Source organism: Sciurus carolinensis, chromosome 5 (assembly GCF_902686445.1).
Source record: "Sciurus carolinensis chromosome 5, mSciCar1.2, whole genome shotgun sequence".
NCBI lineage: Eukaryota > Metazoa > Chordata > Mammalia > Rodentia > Sciuridae > Sciurus > Sciurus carolinensis.
The window spans coordinates 147,830,606-147,852,614 of record NC_062217.1 but is presented as its reverse complement, the minus strand read 5'-3'; the positions used below and the strand labels follow the sequence as shown (position 1 = coordinate 147,852,614).

General features: G+C 35.3%; 1 protein-coding gene across 3 annotated transcripts in view; it reads left to right on the top strand.

Moving 5' to 3' along the window:
• Hpse2 (heparanase 2 (inactive)) overlaps positions 1–22,009 on the top strand; it is a 799,708-nt gene that overhangs the window by 75,586 nt on the left and 702,113 nt on the right. The window lies entirely within an intron of this gene.

Sequence of the window (22,009 nt, the reverse complement as noted above, 5' to 3'; positions counted from 1 at the left end):
TTTTCCTCTTTCTGTGCATGCCCTTTCTATGAACCCAGTGAATATAAAGATGAAATGTTAAAGAGATAATAATCTTTAGGCAGAGCTGGGAATGTTCTATTCTTGATGGTGTTTGAAAATATTTGGGGAATTTGATTTTCTTTTTAAGAATAAAGAGGCTATGGGACTGAGTCATATTCCCTTACTTCTTAGTTCTGGGAGGAAAGGACATGTAACAGAGCTGCAAGGAGAAACAACTTTTGACAGGGTTGTCTGCAAAGTTTGCTGGTAAAGGCTTTGGAGAGGACTGTAGTAATAGACTTGAATATGAGAATCATTTAGGATTTGAGATGAACTAAGAAGAGCAGTCCAAATTACCTCCATTTTTTTGAGAACATGCAAGGCAGATCTACATATTGATCTGAATGAACTTTAACAGGTCAAAAGCATGTGTTTTGTTTTGTTTATGAATAGTTTAAAAACAAAACAAAACAAAAATAGAATGTCTGATAGGCTATGAACATCTCACACTCACTCGATTTGTGAACTCTAAGTTAGGAAAATTTTAACTTTTTTTACAGGCTTCCTGGCATTTCACCAGGAATTGCTGAGTGGCAACCAAATTGTTTTGCTTTTGAAAAAGCACAAGACTCTTCCAACTTTTCATCTTGTACCTGGTGGAAAACCCAACAGCATGAGATGAAAGCCAGATTTAAATGTGGCTTTGGTGAGCAGAGAAGAGGATTATGGATTTCATAAGTATAGGCCCTGTTTTTTGCTCTTTGAGAGGTCATTAGGGAGGGCAAACTTAAAAGTGACTTATGGCCAATGCATGTATTTCCCTAAATTGGCTAGTGAAACTGAGTTTAAAGTGAGATTTTTGGGAAGAATATAGTTTTTTTTTCAAGTTTCCTTACTCTACCTCAAATATATACATGTATATGTATTTATTGTTCTCCATTTCGGTGATTGGAAATGACACATTATATTCCACCCTCATTTTAATATCTTTTGACATGTATTAGAAGGGTCATACCCTGTGTTCTTTAATGGGGCATATAAAGAGCTTAGGGTAATTCTAACCCTAAACTGTGGATCCAGAGTATGGCTTGAAGGCATATTATCTTTGAAAACACAAGTGTTCTATTGAGTTCAATGGAATCTTTTCTAATTCTCAGTAACATAATCCCTTTGGATGTTTATTCACAATTCAAACTGTTGGAATCAACATTGTCAACTTTTACCCTGACAACTTGCTTACTTTCTGCTAAACAAACTTACCCTAGTGAAGAGCCTCTTTCCTGCTCTCACTTCTCCCAAGCTGCTTCAAAGAGTCCTCAGGCGTTTTCCACATTTTTCACCCAAATGCCTGTGTAGAGTGGTACCTTGCAGCAGACAGCATTTGGTATGCCCTGGTTTGTTTACATAAAAGTTCAAGAGGTTTTGGTTCCAGGTGTTGGGAAGACATGGAGCCATTTCAATGTAGACCAATGGTAAAACTGTTTTAATGTCTTTTAACTAAGTCTTTGATTTTACACAGTGTGGTTTTTCTAATTGTTATGAAGTTTAATCCTTGATTTCTTGTATAAATCTTGAGAACATGGTCTCCAGACAGCTAAACATAATATTTAAACATAACTAAACTAAGTTTTGTAAATATTTCCCTTTTCGGTGATGAATGTATATTGGTAAGGAGGATGAGGTTGAAGGGGCAGGGACCTCTCAAATGAAGTGACTTTCTTTACCAACACTTTCAGAACACCTACTCTAAGATTTCTATTTGGTGATATTCCACTTATTTTGTGTAAGTTTGGCATAATGTGTGAAATATTTGCAATGAAAGTATGTATATGAGAATATGATGAGGAAACTGGGTCACTAAAATCTCAGAAAACATAACTTTTTCAAACCCTTCTCTAGTCCCACAGGTATTTACAGAATTTCATATATATGAGGAGAAGTATATAATTGTTTCCTAACCAGTTTGAAGTATATTCTTTATTTTTATGATGGGTCAATCAAGATCCCAATATAGTAAAAAAATTGATAATGTGTTTGCAATGTCAGATGGTTAAAAGCATGTATTCCACCTCACAAGCAAGTCCTCACTGTTAGGTGTCCCACCTTCAGCTGACATGACTTTCAGCTGCTGAGGTCAGAGGCATGCCTTCGGTTCTACATTTTAACTAATGATTCCTTTTATACAGCTAAGGGCAAGTGATATTCTAGCTTTGAAAGTTGTCTAACCTCTTACAAAAAGGAAACAATTCTATAGTCCTTAGTAATAGCCTAGTTAATAGAAACTAATAAAAAAAAACCCCAAAACTTTAATGTATTTGTCTTATTGAAATGTCTTTTTACATCATATTTTTAGAAAAGTAGATTGTTTTTATGTGTGTCTGCATAGTTTTAGACTTGTCTTAATGTTCTCATGTAAATGATTTACTTAGTTTTGCAAATAATGTTAGCTTTGCCTAGCTTGGGAGTTTTTGAAATAAACTCTAAAGTTGCTGGAAGGTGATGGAACTATTGGAACTATCTTAAATGGCTATGAGTCATGTGCTGCACTTTTCACATTGACTTGATGGCATGGGTATGTATGTTTGTCCTATAGATCCCTGAGTATGAGAGTGTTTTCCCTGTGCATGTCTTTAAAGGAGTGACTAATGAAAGGGAGAATTGGGTCAGAGTCTTTAAGAAAGAGAAGGGCTCAGATGCCATTCACTTCTTCATGCTTTCATGATTCTTGATATAGTAATGCTCTATAAATTTGTTGAAAATGTTACATAATGAGTGAATTCACTTGAAGGCTGATTTAATTGTAAGGATTAATATTGACATTTTACATAACTTTTACAGAGTCAGATTCAGTTATTTGTTTCCCTTTCTCTTCTCTGTCTTCCCCTTTTGAAGGTGTACACTGAATTTTTCTGAGGGATGCCTGTACCATAGTCAAAGGGAAAAGATAAAAATTAAGTCAACCTTAAGGGGAAATAAATTTTCTAGGATTTTATTTGGAAATCCTAGAAATTTAGAAATGATGTTCCTGGAGGGCAAAGAATATCATATTCTTTCATATTCTGGATAATATGTAGAGCATATTAGTGAATTACCATGAAATGAGTTTTTAAAAGAGATTTTTTACAAAAGTATTTTCTCTGTGAAGTTATCTAGTTATCCTTCTGTATCCAGGAAGCTTGAAACCAGTCATAATAAATGGATGGCATTATTCATGACACATTTTATTTTGTCATGTTATGGGTTGCCATTTTTGGTTTTGTACCTTCTTCAGTCATTAGACTCTCAGTTAAGGTGATATTCCTGTAGTTGGCTTTCTTGTATAACTGTAGCATATGAGTTGAATAAGAGATTCCACTTCCCTGTTGTGGCCCATTCTGTTAACTTCAGTTAAGCCAAAGGGTTCTCAGTGGCACAAAAACTGTTCTTTGAGTTTGCACAAAACATAATGCTCAGGGGACTAACTATTTCTAGGTATGCATAAAACTGCAGTAGCCAGCCAAGGACAAAAAAATATTTTTGACTTGAATTCCTTCTCTGTAACATCTTTCTCGATCATCCCAAACTAAAGAGCTTTTTTTTTTTTTTTTTTTTTTTTTCATTTTCACTGTATTTAACAATTTGTGGAAGTGTAAAACAGTTTGTCAATGCTTGTTAATTTTAATTATGTTTCTAAATTAATTTTGTTAATGGTTTGAAAAAAATCACTTTCATTCTCTAATTGACTCATTAAAAAATATTTTCCTTTTTTAGTTGTCAGCGAATCTTTTATTTTATTTATTTATATGTGTTGCTGAGGATCAAACCCAGGGCCTCACACATACTAGGCAAATGCTGTACCACTGAGCCACAACTTCAGCCCTCTAATTGACTCTTAGTAAAGTGACTTCATTTATTGTTGTTTTTGAGATCCTGGGAGATCCATCTGCCTCTATGTTTTACTTATATCTCTACTTAATTGAATCTACTATAAACTTACCTGCACAGACTGTATCATTAAGTATTTTTTATTTCTTCCATTCTACCCCATATGCTTGGAGCAGTCTCATGTCTTCATTGCCAAGTTCTCTTTTAGGTCATTGAAAGCCATTTTAAAACCCCTTCATATGGTAACATCACATCTTACATTCACGTGAAGGAACGAGGAAAGAAAGTATATTTGTCTATCAATGTGAAGCCAAATGGGTGTGATTAGATACTCAGGATAGCAGAGTTTTTAATATCAGGTTTTTTCCCTATGGCATTTACTGTCAACTTTATCAAATGAAATAAAATAATGTTTTAAAATGACCTTGAAAAGTGATTAGTCTGTAGCATTGTGGAGTTTTTATTTGCATGCTGATCAATATTTTATAGAGGGATGTGAAGTAAAGTACCATAGGAAATTCTTCTATAGGGTTAGAGCTTGTTTGATATGTATATATATGTATATATATATATATATATTCTAAACTGGGATTTAGAACTTATAGTATAAAAAACTTTTAATATAAAAAATTTGTAATTAGTACACAGAAACCAATAAGAAGTTGTTTGTCTATCTTGAACTGTCTCTGTGTACATATATAAATATATCTCTCTATATATGTATGTTTATTCATGTATACACATGTGTACACATATGCATACATATGTATATGTGTCTGTATCTATGTATATGTGTGTCTGTATGTGTGTATAGATTTATGAGGAAAACTGGCTCTCAAGTTATTCTGGAGGTAAAGATGTCCCAGAATGGGCTGTGTACACTTGAGACTCTAGGATGTGTAGCATGGCTCAGTACAATTTTGAAAGTCTCAGGACCACGGAAGCCAGTTCTGAGACTGAAGATCTGAGACCCTGGGGGCTATTGGTGTTAAGTCCTGAAGTTCAGTGGTTGGTGAATCTGGAGCTCTGATGTCTAAGGGCAGGAGAAGGGGAATATCCCAGCTCAAGGAGAGAAAGAGAACGGAAATTGCCTTTCTCTGCCTTTTTTATTCTTTCTGGGTCCCCAGCTAATTAAATGGTGCCTGCCCACATGGAGGGCAGACCTTCCCCACTCAGTACAGTACACACCAATCTCCTCTGGAAACATCCTCAGAAACATACCTTTGCTTGTTCTCTAGCTACTTCTTAATCTGGTCAAATTGACACATAAAACTAACCATCCCACCCTTTATAATGTGATATATTTTACAAGTAGCCCAACAAATGAAATCTTTGTATTAACATATTCTTTATAAGTACTCAAAATAGTAAGCATCCTAACTATTCTAGCACACTTGATGGGAATTTATGTTTTTGAAGTAATGTGTATATATATTCAGCCTCTCTTAATTCCTGATTGTGGTTCTGATTTCACAATTGAATAAAAATTAAAGAGTTTATTTTAAAGTCTGATTAAACATAAGTGAATTTTCAGGATCTTTGTCCAAAACAGTGATTCTTATTTGAGAGGATAAAGGTTTCTTTATCATGAGAAGAAGCCTATTTGCATAATAAAGAGGTTTTGTAGCTGCTTATTTTCTGGGGATTGAGTAATCAAAATAACTGGATTTAATTGCAACAGTATTTACTAAGTGCTTACTGTATACCATATTTCCTGCCACCACTCACAGTGTCAACCGATACTTCCTCTTCAGACTTCCTAATGCTATTTCCAAGTCAGTTGTTCCCTGTCACCAGACCAAGCCCTATCTAGTCTACCCACTTATTATTCCATTTTATATAAGGGTCTGGGTGTCTATGGATTTTGGTATCCATAGGATATCTTGGAACCCAGTTTCTTATGAATACTGATGAATGAGAATATAGTATTTTTATATATTTAAAATATAATTGAAACATTATGTTATATATCTACTTTTTGAATTAAATTTTTGTGTTGAATACCACCATCTTGTTAAAATTCTTTGAAAATACTCTAAAGGCCATATGATATTCTTATTATGCTAAGTGTATTTTAAAATAATATTGTTATTTAATAGTTTACTTGTTTGATATTTAAAAGTTATGTAAACATATTGCATAAATCCAAAGAGTATAAATCATCCCAAATCCCATTACTTACAGATTGACTGACATACTTTATGTCTATCAATTTCAGCATACTATAACCTATTTATTAGAGAATAACTACCTTACATATATTTAAATTATATATAGACATGCACCATATAACATTTCAGTTGATGATGTATACCATGTAGCTGAGGTATAGTGGGCTGTACCATCTAGGTTTGTGAAGTATACTCTGATGTTTGTTCAATGTAAAATTGCCTGATTCATTTCCCAGAACATATTCTCCTCATAAGTGACACATGTCTGTATATAGTTAAAATATAAATACAGTTTCAAAATTTGAATTATTCTATATGGATAGTTTTTAATAATTAAAAATCATATACTAGATCATAAAATTTTTTTTTACTTTATCGAATGTTTTAAAATTATAAAAGTTAGGGGCTGAGTATATAGCTCAGTTGGTAGAGTGCTTATCTTGCAAGCGCAAGGCCCTGGGTTCAATCCCCAGCACTACACCAAAAAAAAATTATAAAAGTTGTAAATATTTAGTTTCAGTAGTTAAACAATCAGAGACAAATGAGGAAAATAAAATAATTTCTATTCCTAGACTACTCAGTTTCAAATTCTAAAAGCCAACCACTTTTTTGATGTGTATACGTCCACACTTTAATTTCTTACATTATGTTTGCATATAACGATTAAAAATTGTTCTTAGTGAAAAGGGATTCAAATATAACCATTATTTTATAATCTTTTTGCCCCACATATATCACGGCATATCATAAGCATCCCTCTATGTCAATTCATATAGATCTACCACCCCCTTCCCAGTTTTTTTTTGCAGATTGGATCCAGGGTTTTTCTATCAATGCTGTGTGCACAGCCCTTTTTATAATATTTTGAGTCAGGGTCTTGCTGAGTTGCCCAGGCTGATCTCAAACTTGTGATCCTACTGTATCAGCCTGCCAAGTTGCTGGGGTTACAAGCATACACCACCACATCCAACTAACTCATTCTTTTTAATGATTTGCATTATGTTCTATAGTATTGAACATAACAATTTATTTAACTATTTCCCTATTAATATACATTAGCAAATTACTCTTGCTTCCTTTCTCTTCTCACATGTATGTACATACTTATTTCTGTAAATTTCTCACGGTGGGAAGTTTGATTCAAAAGATGTGTGTAGTTTAAAATTTTATGAAGTCAGATTTACTGAGGCATAATTCATATGCAGCAAAAATCAATTTTGACAAATGTATATCTTATATAGCTATGTAACCTACTACCACTATCATAAAGATATAAATTTGTTATCCTAAAATGTTCTCTTGTTTCTCTTTGAAGACTCCTCTTCTTATCCCCAGTTCTTTGCTGCATCTGAACTAACATCTGTTCCTAAATGTTATGCAAATGGAATGAAAAAGTGATGCTCATGTGTGTCTGATTTCTTTCATTTAGTATGACATTTTCTGAGGTTCATTCATTTGTTGCATGTATCAAGATTTCATTCCTCTTTTTTACTGAGTAATTTCATTTTTTGGTTATTCTGCAATTTTTTTATCCTTTTACCTGCTGATGGCCCATGACTTGTGTCAGGTTTTTAGTGATTGTGAATAAAGGCACTATAAACATTTATTCTTAGATCTTTGTGCTGGCATGTATTTGTTTCTCTTGGGTATTACCTAGGAATAGGATTACTTAGTTTTATGTTATATTCTAACTTTTTTGAAAAATTTGTTCTTATTGATTATACATGACTGTAGAATGTATTTTTACATATTATACATATATGGAGTATAACTTCTCATTCTTTTGGTTGTATATAATATAGAGTTAAACTGGTCATGTAATCATATGTGCACATAGGAAAGTAATGCCCAATTCATTCTATCTTTCCTATTCCCATTTCCCCTTTCTTCCCTTCATTCCCCTTTGTCTAATCCATAGCACTTCTATTCTTCTCTAGTCCCTCCACCCTTATTGTGAGTTAACATTTGCATATCAGAGAGAACATTCAGCCTTTAGTTTTTTGGGATTGGCTTATTTCACTTAGCATCATAGTCTCTAGTTACATCCATTTACTGGCAAATGTCATAATTTCATTTCTCTTTATGGCTGAGTATACATACCACATTTTTTTAATCCATTCATCTGTTGAAGGGCACCTACGCTGATTCCATGGTTCAGCTATTGTGAATCGAGCTACTATAAACATTAATGTAGCTGTATCACTGTAGTATGCTGATTTTAAGCCCTTTGGATACAAACTGAGGAGTGGGATAACTGGGTCAAATGGTGTTTCTATTCCATATTTTCTGAGGAATCTCCATACTACTCCCCAGAATAGTTGCACCAATTTGCACTCCCATCAGCAATGTGTGAGTGAACCTTTTTACCTACATCCTTACCAACATTTATGTTCACTTTTATTCTTGATAGTTGCCATTCAGACTAGAGTGAGATGGAATCTCAGTGTGGTTTTTTGCATTTCTCTAATTGCTAGAGATGTTGAACATTTTTTCATTTATTTGTTGACTGATCATATTTCTTCTTCTCTGAAGTGCCTGTTCGGTTCCTTTGCCCTTTAATCGATTGAGTTATTCGGGTTTTTTTTTTTTTTTTGGTGTTAATATTTTTTGAGTTTTTTATATATCCTGGGTATTAATGCTCTACCTGAGATGCTTGTGGTAAAGATTTTGTCCCATTTTGTAGACTCTCTCTTCACATTCTTGATTGTTTCTTTTGCTGTGAAGAAGATTTTAGTTTGATTCTATCTCATTTGTTGATTCTTTATTTTATTTCTTGTGCTTTAGGAGTCTCGTTAAGGAAGTTGGTTCCTAAGCCAGCATGATGTAGATTTGGGCCTCCTTCCTTTTCTAGTAGGCACAGGGTCTCTGGTCTAATGTCTAGGCCCTTGATCCACTTAGAGTTGAGTTTTGGAAATCCATATGTAGCAAAATGATATTAAACCCCTCTCTTATACTGCACAAACCTTTTTAACTTTATAATAAACTTTTAGGCTATTTTCCAAAGTGCCAGCAATATGCGTGAGTTCTAGTTCTTCCACATCCTGCTCACAGTTGGTATTGACTGTCTTTTGAATTTTAATAGTTCTTAAGGTTAGTAATAGTATGTCCTTATGAGTTTAATTAATTAACATTTCATCTTATGATTAATGAGATTGAGCATCTCTTCCTGTGCTTGTTGACTTGTGTGTCTTCTTTGTTGAAGTGCTTGTTTAAGTCTTTTGTGCATTTAAAAAAATAATGAGTTTTGTTTTGTTATTTCTGGGATATAAGTCCTTTATCAAATATGTGATATGTAAATGTTTTACCTGGTCTATGATTTGTGTTTTTATTTTCTAACAGTTTCTTTGAAACAGCAGAACTTTTTTTTAACAGTGATAACATATAATTTATGAATTTTTCTTTTATGGTTCACATTTAAAATTTTAATTCCTTTTGCCAGTTTTCAGAAAAAGATTGTAGCAATTCCTGTTCCCATTATCTGTGTGTGAGAACAGTTGTTTCCCAGCATTCTCATTAGCACTGGTTGTTAATGCTCCTTTTAATCTCTTCCAGTCCTGTAAGGTAAAGCCATCTTAGTGTTGTGGTTTTATGACTATAGCCTGGTGAGTTTATTTGCACATATTTATTTGTGATTTGCATTTTCTCTTTGTTGAGTTACCTATTCATGTTCCTTGCATTTTTTTATTGGGTGTTGATATTTTTTCTCATCAGTTTGTTCTTGGTGAATTACAAATGTTAATGTTAATGTATTGCAAACCATTTTCTTTCCCTAGATAATACTTATTTTTGAATTCAACTTAGAACTTTCAGTTTTTTTCTATGACTGGAATTTGTTTGTGTACAGTATGATGTAGATAACATCATTTTATTCCAAATGACTGTATCACTTTGTTTATACTGTTTTGAAAATATTTTTTTGAAACTGAAGTGAAATACTATATATGCTTATATTTTACTTCCACATATATTTATACCTATTTAGGAACTCTCTTTTTAGTTATTTTCTATTCATTATTTCTGTGCCAGTGCTGTACTACTATGATAAGGCTTATGAACCTTATCTTTTTCAAGGTTTCTTGGCTATTCTTATATAATTACTTTTTTTTTGTTGTTGTTTATTTATTTTTTTTATTTTTTTATTTTTTTACATTTACATAGGGTAATGATGTTTATTTTATTTTTCCCCCTCCCCCCACCCATCCCACCCCTCTTTTCCCTCTACACAGTCCTTCTTTCTTTCATTCTTGCCGCTCTCCTTAGCCTAACTCTAAACCTAACCCTAAACCTAATGCTAGCCCCTCCCACCCCCCATTATATGTCCTCATCTGCTTATCAGCGAGATCATTCGTCCTTTAGTTTTTTGAGATTGGCTTATCTCACTTAGCATGATATTCTCCAATTTCGACCATTTGCCTACAAATGCCATAATTTTACCATTCTTCATTGCAGAGTAATATTCCATTGTATAAATATGCCACAGTTTCTTTATCCATTCATCAACTGAAGGGCATCTAGGTTGGTTCCACAATCTGGCTATGGTGAATTGAGCAGCAGTGAACATTGATGTGGCTGTATCTCTGTAGTATGCTGATTTTAAGTCCTTTGGGTATAGGCCAAGGAGTGGGATAGCTGGTTCAAATGGTGGTTCCATTCCAAGCTGTCTGAGGAATCTCCACACTGCTTTCCAGAGTGGCTGCACTAATTTGCAACCCCACCAGCAATGTATGAGTGTTCCTTTTTCACCACATCCTCGCCAACACCTATTGTTGCTTGTATTCTTGATAATCGCCATTCTAATTGGGGTGAGATGGAATCTTAGGGTAGTTTTGATTTGCATTTCCCTTATTACTAGGGATGTTGAACATTTTTTCATATATCTGTTGATTATTTGTACATCTTCTTCTGTGAAGTGTCTGTTCATTTCCTTAGCCCATTTGTTGATTGGATTATTTGTATTCTTGGTGTAGAGTTTTTTGAGTTCTTTATAGATTCTGGAAATTAGCGCTCTATCTGAGGTATGGTTGGCAAAGATATTCTCCCACTCTGTAGGCTCTTTCTTTGCATTGCTGATAGTTTCCTTTGCTGAGAGAAAGCTTTTAAGTTTGAATCTATCCCAGTTGTTGATTCTTGCTTTTATTTCTTGTGCTATGGGAGTCCTGTTAAGGAAATCTGATCCTGAGGACCTCGGAATCAGACCAGAGACCCTGCATCTTATAGAAGAAAAAGTAGGTCCAAATCTATAATTACTTTTAAAAATGAATTTTGCATTTTCTCCAGCTCAAAAATCTCATCACTGGATTTTGATTAGAATTACTATCAGTTTATAGCCTAATTTGGAAGGATTAATATTTTAGAATGTTGTCTTCCATTTAACAACGTAGTGTATCTTTTCATTTGTTCAGTTCGTGTTTCGTATCATGTGATAATATTCGATTTATTCTTTAATATTTTATGGTTTTATTGATGGTAAGAGTGAATTTCTTTCTTTTTAGAAGTTTTTTCTAGTGAAGAGAGAAGCTATATATTTAGCTTATATTCATTTCCTTCACCACATTTTATTAATTCTAATAGTTCATAAATATTGAGTCTCTCATATTTTATAGGTACACAAAAGTTCTATTTCTTTTCTAAATTTTAGCCAACTGTTTTCCTTTTAATATCTTAAAACCTCTATGAAAAATAGCACTGAGATTGCTTTTCATGATTTTAGTAAAAATTAATTTCATTATTTTATTTGCATAATCTTCTGAATGTTTTCCCACTAAAACCAATATCTTAAAGCCAAAATAAATTTGTATATTTATTTAAAAAATAGAAATGGTTTCTGTTGTTTCTGAGTGTAATACATGTAAAATATTTTATACCTATATTCCATAATCTCTTTATCCATTTTTACATACAAATGCATACCTAAGTCATAAACATAAAAACACATACATACATGTACTTTTATACATATAAAAATAATTAAACCCATGCCTGTTATTTTATTTTATTTATTTTATTTTTGATTTATTTTTTCATTTTTCATTTTATTTTTATTTTTATTTTTTTTTATTGTAAACAAATGGGATACGTGTTGTTTCTCTGTTTGTACATGGCTTAAGGCATACCATTAGTGTAATCATAAATTTAAATAGGGTGGTGTTGTTTGATTCATTCTGTTATTTTTTCCCTTCTACCCCACCCCTCCCACCCCTCTTTTCCCTCTATACAGTCCTTCCTTCCTCCATTCTTGCCCCCCTCCCTAACCCTAACTCTAACCCTAACACTAACCCCTCCCACGCCCCATTATGTATCATCATCCACTTATCAGCGATATCATTTGTCCTTTGGTTTTTTGAGATTGGCTTATCTCACTTAGCATGATATTCTCCAATTTCATCCATTTGCCTGCAAATTCAATACTTTTATCATTCTTTATGGCTGAGTAATATTCCATTGTATATATATATACCACAGTTTCTTTATCCATTCATCAGTTGAAGGACATTTGGGTTGGTTCCACAATCTGGCTATGGTGAATTGAGCAGCTATGAACATTGATGTGGCTGTATCTCTGTAGTATGCTGATTGTAAGTCCTTTGGGTATAGGCCAAGGAGTGGGATAGCTGGGTCAAATGGTGGTTCCATTCCAAGTTTTCTAAGGAATCTTCACACTGCTTTCCAGAGTGGCTGCACTAATTTGCAGCCCCACCAACAATGTATGAGTGTACCTTTCTCCCCACATCCTCTCCAACACCTGTTGTTGCTTGTATTCTTGATAATCGCCATTCAGATTGGGGTGAGATGGAATCTTAGGGTGGTTTTGATTTGCATTTCTTCTATTACTAGAGATGTTGAACATTTTTCCATATGTTTGTTGATTGCTTGTAGATCTTCTTCTGTGAAGTGTCTATTCATTTCCTTAGTCCATTTGTTGATTGGATTATTTGCATTCTTGGTGTAGAGTTTTTTGAGTTCTTTATAAATTCTGGAAATTAGTGCTCTATCTGAAGTATGATTGGCAAAGATTTTCTCTCACTCTGTAGGCTCTTTCTTTGCATTGCTGATAGTTTCCTTTGCTGAGAGAAAGCTTTTTAGTTTGAATCTATCCCAGTTGTTGATTCTTGCTTTTATTTCTTGTGCTATGGGAGTCCTGTTGAGGAAGTCTGGTCCTAAGCCGACATGTTGAAGCTCTGGACCTACTTTTTCTTCTATAAGATGCAGGGTCTCTGGTCTGATTCCAAGGTCCTTAATCCATTTTTAGTTTCGTGCGTGGTGAGAGATATGGGTTTAGTTTCATTCTGTTGCATATGGATTTCCAATTCTCCCAGCACCATTTGTTGAAGAGACTATCTTTTCTCCATTGCATATTTTTGGCCCCTTAGTCTAGTATGAGAAAATTGTATTTATTTGGGTTTGTGTCCGTGTCCTCTATTCTGTACCATTGATCCACCTTTCTATTTTGGTACCAATACCATGCCGTTTTTGTTACTATTGCTTTGTAGTAGAGTTGAAGATCTGGTATTGCGATACCCCCTGCTTCACTCTTTCTGCTAAGGATTGCTTTAGCTATTCTGGGTTTTTTATTCTTCCAGATGAATTTCATAATTGCTTGCTCTATTTCTGTAAGGTACATCATTGGGATTTTAATTGGAATTGCATTGAATCTGTATAGCACTTTTGGTAGTATGGCCATTTTGACAATATTAATTCTTCCTATCCAAGAACATGGGAGATCTTTCCATCTTCTAAGGTTTTCTTTAATTTCTTTCTTTAGTGTTCTGCAGTTCTCATTATAGAGGTCTTTCACCTCTTTTGTGAGATTGATTCCCAAGTATTTTATTTTTTTTGAAGCTATTGTGAATGGGGTAGTTTTCCTAATTTCTCTTTCTGAAGATTCATCACTTATATATAAAAATGCATTAGATTTATGTGCATTGATCTTATATCCTGCTACTTTACTGAATTCACTTATGAGATCTAAAAGTTTTCTTGTGGAATTTCCTGGTTCCTCTATGTATATAATCATATCATCAGCAAATAGGGATAGTTTGAGTTCTTCTTTTCCTATTTGTATCCCTTTAGTTTCTTTGGTCTGTCTAATTGCTCTGGCTAGAGTTTCAAGGACGATATTGAATAGAAGTGGTGAAAGAGGGCATCCCTGCCTTGTTCCAGTTTTTAGGGGGAATGCTTTCAGTTTTTTACCATTTAGAATGATATTAGCCATGGACTTAGCATAGATGGCCTTTACAATGTTAAGGAATGTTCCCACTATCACTATTTTTCTAGTGTTTTGAGCATGAAGGGATGCTGTATTTTATCAAATGCTTTTTCTGCATCTATCGAAATAATCATGTGATTCTTGACTTTAAATCTATTGATATGGTGCATTACATTTATTGATTTCCTGATGTTGAACCACCTTGCATCCCTGGGATGAAACCCACTTGATCATGGTGCACTATCTTTTTAATATGTTTTTGTATGCAATTTGTTAACATTTTGTTGAGAATTTTTGCGTCGATGTTCATTAAGGATATTGGTCTGAAATTTTCTTTCCTCGATGTGTCTCTGTCTGGTTTAGGTACCAGGGTAATATTGGCTTCATAGAATGAGTTTGGGAGGGTTCCCTCCTCTTCTATTTTATGGAATACTTTGAGAAGTATTGGAATGAGCTCTTCTTTAAAGGTTTTGTAAAACTCGGCTGAGAACCCATCTGGTCCTGGACTTTTCTTTGTTGGTAGGCTATTGATGACTTCTTCTATTTCATTACTTGAAATTGGTCTATTTAAATTGTGTAGGCCCCTCCTCGTTCAGTTTAGGCAATTCATATGTCTCTAGAAACCTGTTGATGTCTTCAAAATTTTCTATTTTGTTGGAGTATAGATTTTCAAAATAGCTTCTAATTATGTTTTGTATTTCAGTCGTGTCTGTTGTGATATTTCCTTGTTCATTCCGAATTTTAGTGATTTGGGTTTTCTCTCGTCTTCTCTTTGTTAGTGTGGCTAAAGATTTATCAAATTTGTTTATTTTTTCGAAGAACCAACTATTTATTTTGTCAATTTTTTGTATTGTTTCTTTTGTTTCAATTTCGTTGATTTCGGCTCTGAGTTTAACTATTTCCTGTCTTCTACTACAATTGGTGTTGGTCTGTTCTTCTTTGTCTAGGGCTTTGAACTGTAGTGTTAGGTTGTTAATTTGTTGAGTTTTACTTCTTTTGTTGAATGTGCCCCATGAAATAAATTTTCCTCTAAGTACTGCTTTCATAGTGTCCCAGAGATTTTGATATGATGTTTCTTTGTTCTCATTTACCTCTAAGAATTTTTAATTTCCTTCCTAATATCTTCTGTTATCCATTCATCATATAATAGCATATTGTTTAATCTCCAGGTGTTGGAGTAGTTTCTGTTTTTTACTCTTTCATTTATTTCTAACTTCAATCCATTATGATCTGATAGAATACAAGGTAATGTCTCTATCTTCTTGTATTTGCTAACACTAGCTTTGTGGCATGATATATGGTCTATTTTAGAGAAGGATCCATGTACTGCTGAGAAGAAAGTGTATTCGCTCTTGGTTGGATGGTATATTCTATAAATGTCTGTTAAGTCTAAATTATTGATTGTGTTATTGAGATCTATGGTTTCTTTGTTCAATTTTTGTTTGGAAGATCTGTCCAGTGGTGAGAGAGGCGTGTTAAAATCACCTAGTATTATTGTGTTACCGTCTATTTGGTTTCTAAAATTGAGAAGGATTTGTTTCACATACATGGATGAGCCACTGTTTGGGGCATAGATGTTTATGATTATTATATCTTGCTGATTTATGCTTCCCTTAAGCAGTGTGAAATGTCCTTCTTTATCCCTTCTGACTAACATTGGCTTGAAGTCCACATTATCTGAAATGAGGATGGATACTCCAGCTTTTTTGCTGAGTCCATGTGCATGGTATGTTTTTCCCCATCCTTTCACCTTTAGTCTATGGGTATCTCTTTCTATGAGGTGAGTCTCTTGCAGGCAGCATATTTTTAGATTTTTCTTTTAATCAAATCTGCCAGTCTATGTCTTTTGATTGATGAGTTCAGGCCATTAACATTCAGAGTTATTATTGAGATATGATTTGTATTCCTGGTCATTTGGTTCATTTATTTTATTTTATTTATTTATTTATTTTTTTGACACGACTTGGTTCCTCCTTTATTTTACAATTCCTTTAGGATAATTCCTCCCTTTGCTGATATGCTTCTTTGTTTTTCATCTCTTCCTCATGGAATATTTTGCTGAGAATGTTCTGTAATGCTGGCTTTCTTTTTGTAAATTCTTTTAGCTTTTGTTTATCATGGAATGATTTTATTTCATCGTCAAATTTGAAGGTAAGTTTTGCTGGGTATAAGATTCTTGGTTGGCATCCATTTTCTTTCAGGGCTTGAAAAATGTTGTTCCAGGCCCTTCTAGCTTTTAGGGTCTGGATTGAAAAATCTGCTGATATCCGTATTGGTTTCCCCCTGAATGTAATTTGGTTCTTTTCTCTCACAGCCTTTAAAATTCTGTCTTTATTTTGTATGTTAGGTATTTTCATTATAATGTGCCTTGGTGTGGGTTTGTTGTAATTTTGTGTATTTGGAGTCCTATAAGCCTCTTGAACTTGATTTTCCATTTCATTCTTCAGATTTTGGGAAATTTTCTGATATTATTTCATTGAATAGATTGTTCATTCCTTTGGTTTGTGTCTCTAAGCCTTCTTCAAATCCAATAATTCTTAAATTTGGCCTTTTCATGATATCTCATAGTTCTTGGAGATTCTGTTCATGATTTCTTACCATCTTCTCTGTTTGTTCAACTTTGTTTTCAAGGTTAAATATTTTGTCTTCAATATGTGAGGTTCTGCCTTCCAGGTGTTCTATCCTATTGGTTATGCTTTCTATGAAGTTCTTAATTTGGTTCATTGTTTCCTTCATTTCAAGGATTTCTGTTTGGTTTTATTTCAATATCTCTAACTCTTTATTGAAATGATCTTTTGCTTCCTGTATTTGCTCTTTTAACTGTCGATTGGTGTGATCATTCAATGCCTGCATTTGCTCTTTCATCTCATCATTCCATGCCTGCATTTGCTCTTTCATCTCATTGTTTGCTTCCCTGATCATTTTAATTATGTACATTCTGAACTCCCTTTCTGTTATTTATTCTGCCATGCTGTCATTGGATTTTATTGATGTAACATCTAGATTTGTTTGGGCATTTTCTTCCCTTGTTTTCTCATATTGTTCAGGTATCAGTGGACCACTAAGATATTGCAGATTTCCTCTATTGACTTATAATGTCCGTGAAGATTTCTAGTATATCCCCTCTTATCCTTCAGTAGTCTGAAGTCTTGGAGGAAGTTGATAATGCGGTGCTCCACAAGGAAGCTGTCTCTCTAGGGGTGGTGACCCTCAGGTGGGGTATATTCCCTGCTAGTGGGCAGAGGTGCCTCCACTTGTTGACCAATGGTCATCCATAGGGGAACTAGGCTGCTGGCTGAGGCAAGGCCTGTTTGTGCCTGTGTCTCTGGTTTTACCGTCCCTGTGGGAAAACCTCACCCAGCAGGGAAGAGTCACCCGGTGCGGAGGTCTCGCTGGTCAGTTCCCCTCATAGAGTTTCCCCTCAATCTATAACTACTGCCTGGGCTGTGCTGTCTTCCTCTGCAGCGTTCCCAGGGGCCCGGACCTACCTCCTGGGCCTGGGAGCCTCACCCTTCGCAGACGAGTCTCCTTAGGCTGCCTCTCCTCAGAGAATCTGCCCGCAGTCCTGGAACCTTTGCTCCGCCTCTAAGCGTGTCTCTGTGTGGGTCTTCCACCAAGAAACCACCTAGGTTCTGGGACCCTGGTCTGCACCTAATTGCCTGGCTATGCGGCCCCTCCTCTGAGCCGCACCTGGAGCCCCGTACAATCGCTCTGAGTCCCAGAGACCCGCCACATGCCTCTTCCTCCAGATAGCCGCTTGGTGTTCCGACATAGTCACTAGGAGTCCAAGCAACTCACTTCACATCTCCTCCTCCCGCCAACTGCCCGTAGCCCTGGGCAGTCACTCCGAGTCCAAGTGACCTGCCCTGTTCCTCCTCCTCCTCCGGGTAGTCCCCCAGGTGTTCAGGAGCAGTTGCTCCGAGACCAAGCGACCCGCTGCACGCCTCCTCCGGGTAGGCCCCCGGTGTTCAGTAGCGGTTGCTTTGAGTCCAAACAGCTCACCACTCGCCTCCTCCTCTGAGCAGTCACCCGGAGCTCTGATGCTATCACTCCTATTCCAAGTGACTCTCCGCGCTCCTCCTCTTCCTCCGTGCAGAAGCGGTCCTTCTGAGTCTAAACAGCTCGCCACGCAGCTCCTCCTCTAGGCAGCCGCCCAGAGCCCCAGTGGTTGCTCCAAGTTCAAGCGCTGTGCTGAGCGGCCTCCTCTATGATGCTCCCGGTTGTCCGAGTTCACTGCTCCAGAGTGGGGAGGGGTGTCTCACCGGGCAACTCTACTTCACAAAATTCCCTGCGTTCCGGGACAACCACCCCATCCGGGACGCCTCCCCAACGGGAGAGACTCACCCGGCGGCTTTGAGTTGGTCCCAAGTCTCTCACTATCTCCTCTTTTGAATCCTGAGTCCTGGAGCAACATGAAATGCAGCCACCCTCTAGTCCGCCATCTTGAAACCTCTCATGCCTGTTATTTTATAAACATTTTCTTAGTAAAATTTTGTGGATATTTTTCTGTCAATAAATATAGGTACTTTTTTTTTTTTTAGAGCATTATAGTTAAACATAACAGTTGGGTGCGTTTTCACAAAGTCACATATGCATTTACTGCATTTATTCCCGTGTCCACTATTTCCCTCTGCCTCCATCCTCCCCATTCTCCTTCCCCTACTGATGTTCCTTTCACTCATTTATTTATTTACTCTTGGTTGGTGCTTTATACATGTACATAAAATGTAGAATTCACTGCAGTATATTTATACATGCACATAATGTGATTTTGTTAATTACATTTCTTATTTCCTCCTCCCTCCCTCTTGATCTCCTACTCCACTGATTTTCTCTATATCTTTATGATATCCAAGTCACTCACTTTTCTCTTATTTTCCTCTAGATTTTGCACATGAGAGAAAACATTTGAACCTTAATTTTCTGAATCTGGCTTTTTATTTAATGGCTACATTTGAACTACATTATGTGGATGTAACATAATAATTTAATTGTTCTGTTGACAGATACCATAATTGCCTGTAATTTTTTATGACTATGATGTTATGATACACATCTTTGCACAATTCCTAGATGTGTGATGGCTTTGTCAATGAATGTTCAGTTAAAATTTTGATATATTTAGCAAGTGGATTTCCATAAAGGTCATGTCAGTGTATACTTAACCAGCAGTGCAGTAGAGAACTGATTTATTTTTGTCTCTTTGATTATTTTTCAGTCATTCATTTATGTCAATATGGTAGATAAAATTTATTTGACATTATTGTTTTTGATTATATTTCATTCTTTGATATTTTTATTTCTTTTATGAATTGTCTGTTTCTTTAGGTCACTTTTTTATTGAGGCATTGATCATGTCTTACTGAATTATAAGATCGCTTTATGTTTTAGGGATAGCAATATTTTGTCGTCTGTGCCAAAAAAGTATTCTTGAACTTTTAAATTTTGTTTTTGCTGTATGTATCATTTAGTAACCTCCCCCCCCCCCGCCCCATCTTTTTCTTCTTCGTTTACTTCTGCCTTACTGGCAGTTTGGGGATAGTCACTGTCACATCCTTGGTGTACATAGTCTAGAATCAAGTTTTACAGTGGTATTTTGGGCTCCTACTCTGTGGTGATCTTTGAGGGCTGCACACTGTCTCTGAGATGCGTGGCCTGCTTGCTTTGTAGGTGCAAAACTATATATTTATCCTCCCATTTTGCATCTTATTCTCCCATTCCCCCTGCCACTTCCTGTCAACTGTTGAATCTGGAAGCCGCCCAGCTGTACTCCCCTCATCCCCCCCCCTTTTCCCCAATTAGTGACTCTGGCTTTAGTTCTCCATTTCTCACAGGGAACTTTTTATCTACATTATCTCTTAGTAGTAAAACTGTTGGCTGCCACTGTGACAGTGATGAGTTTGGCAAGTAGTGAGAAGGGACTAGTTTAGATATGGCAGTCAGGGAAGGCCCCAGCTGAGACTTTCCAGCTGTATAATCATTAGTATGTTATGGGCTTCAACATCCCCATCATTAATAGGTGGGTAGTAATATTTGCCTAACTTTTATCCTGAACTATTGTGGGGAATTATCATCTTAGAAGGTATCAAACTGGAGAATAGTATTCTATTATATTTGAATAATAAGATAATAAATGTGAAAATACTTCATAAAAGGTAAAAAAATATTCTTCATCACTTTATAAATGAAGGAATCTTAGTGGTTACTTGGTGCAGAAATGTGCAGGTGGTTGCATAGCTTTAATTCTACATAGCATATTGGTTTAACACGAGTTTTGGATTTAGACTGTCTTGAAGTTGGAACTAAATCAGCCACTTACTAACTCTGTAAGGAAAGCTATTTGAAAAATTTTTTTCAACCTCTCTTTGGCTTTAATTTCCTCAGGAGTGAAATGGTGATTGTTATCAGTACCTACCCAGAAAATTTCTTGAGGATTAAATGGGGGTTATGTACTTAATGTATTTAGCACACTGCTTGGCACACAGGAAGTATTTAATACATGTGAGATTTTATTATGATTAATTTTACCATGCTTCCAAATAGAAGTATTGCCCTTGGGCAACTTAGCTGCTTTTCTGGTAGTGAAATCTCTCTGCTTCTAAAGTTGACACTGTGTGCTCAAATGGAACCAGTCAGAAACATTTTGAGTTCTATTGTTAACTTTGTAACTTCATGATACATAAATCTGCCACTACTCTGAACCTTGGTTTTCTCAGTAATCTAGGATGTATGTAGGGATTAGTGAAATAAAGCACAAAGAATCATCCAGTCCCCTGGAAAATTAAGGTCTGAAAAACGTGTCATGTGGGAAGTATTGTTTATAATCTTTTGGCTAAACCTTTTGAATTTCTTGAAGGCATAATACCAATTAGATGAATGTGAGTATTGGGATTTTTTTTTTTTTTTTGTTTACCTAAAATGAAACTGAGAAAGATGGTATTTTACAAATTTAGAATGAGCATATTGCTGTTATTAGCACAATGAAGTGTCTTCCCGAATTAGTGGCCAGTCACAAATGTATAGTCATAAGGTCAAAAATTATATGATTACAAGTTTCTTTTTTCTGTATCCACTTTATAGTTTTTAGTTAAAAAGATATACTTTGTTACTTGAAAGTCCTTTTATGAACCATCACATAACTGAAGAATTTTTAAAAACTCAATTTCATATTAATGTTAAGCTTCATACAATTACATTTTATAAATATGTTCAGAAAAACAACTTGGGAACAAAAGATATGTAAGTACAATAACTGCAGGTTGCACATTTAAATCATTGTGTGGACAATTAATAGAAAAAATCACTGAAGGATTTATTTTTTTAAAAGTGCTAATGTTCTGCTTTTCCTAAAATTAAACTTATCAGCATTGATTGATTTATATCCTAAGTTGATAGAAGCTTTTTCTTTATGAATTCCAGAATGAGCTCCTTTGTCACTAAGAGGCTTGGTTTGTTGGAGATGTTCACCTGTTGTTTTTTACCTTAGTTTGTAAAAGATGATGTAGGAGGGAAGGAGTCCTTCGAGTTCATTTTTAACCTTAACTTTCCTGTTCCCAAGTTGAGAAGCAGTTTCTTTAGGTTTCTTCATTCAGGTTGATGGCATTGCTTCAAAACACAATCAAACAAAGGCAACAAATTAAATGCAGACAGGTCTGACTGAATCCAAAGGTGAGAGAATTTATGTCATTGCTCTCCAAGGTCAAGGTGGCCATGAGAGAGAATATAGAGGTACTCCACAAGATATGCAAGGAAGTTTACTGGGTAGGGA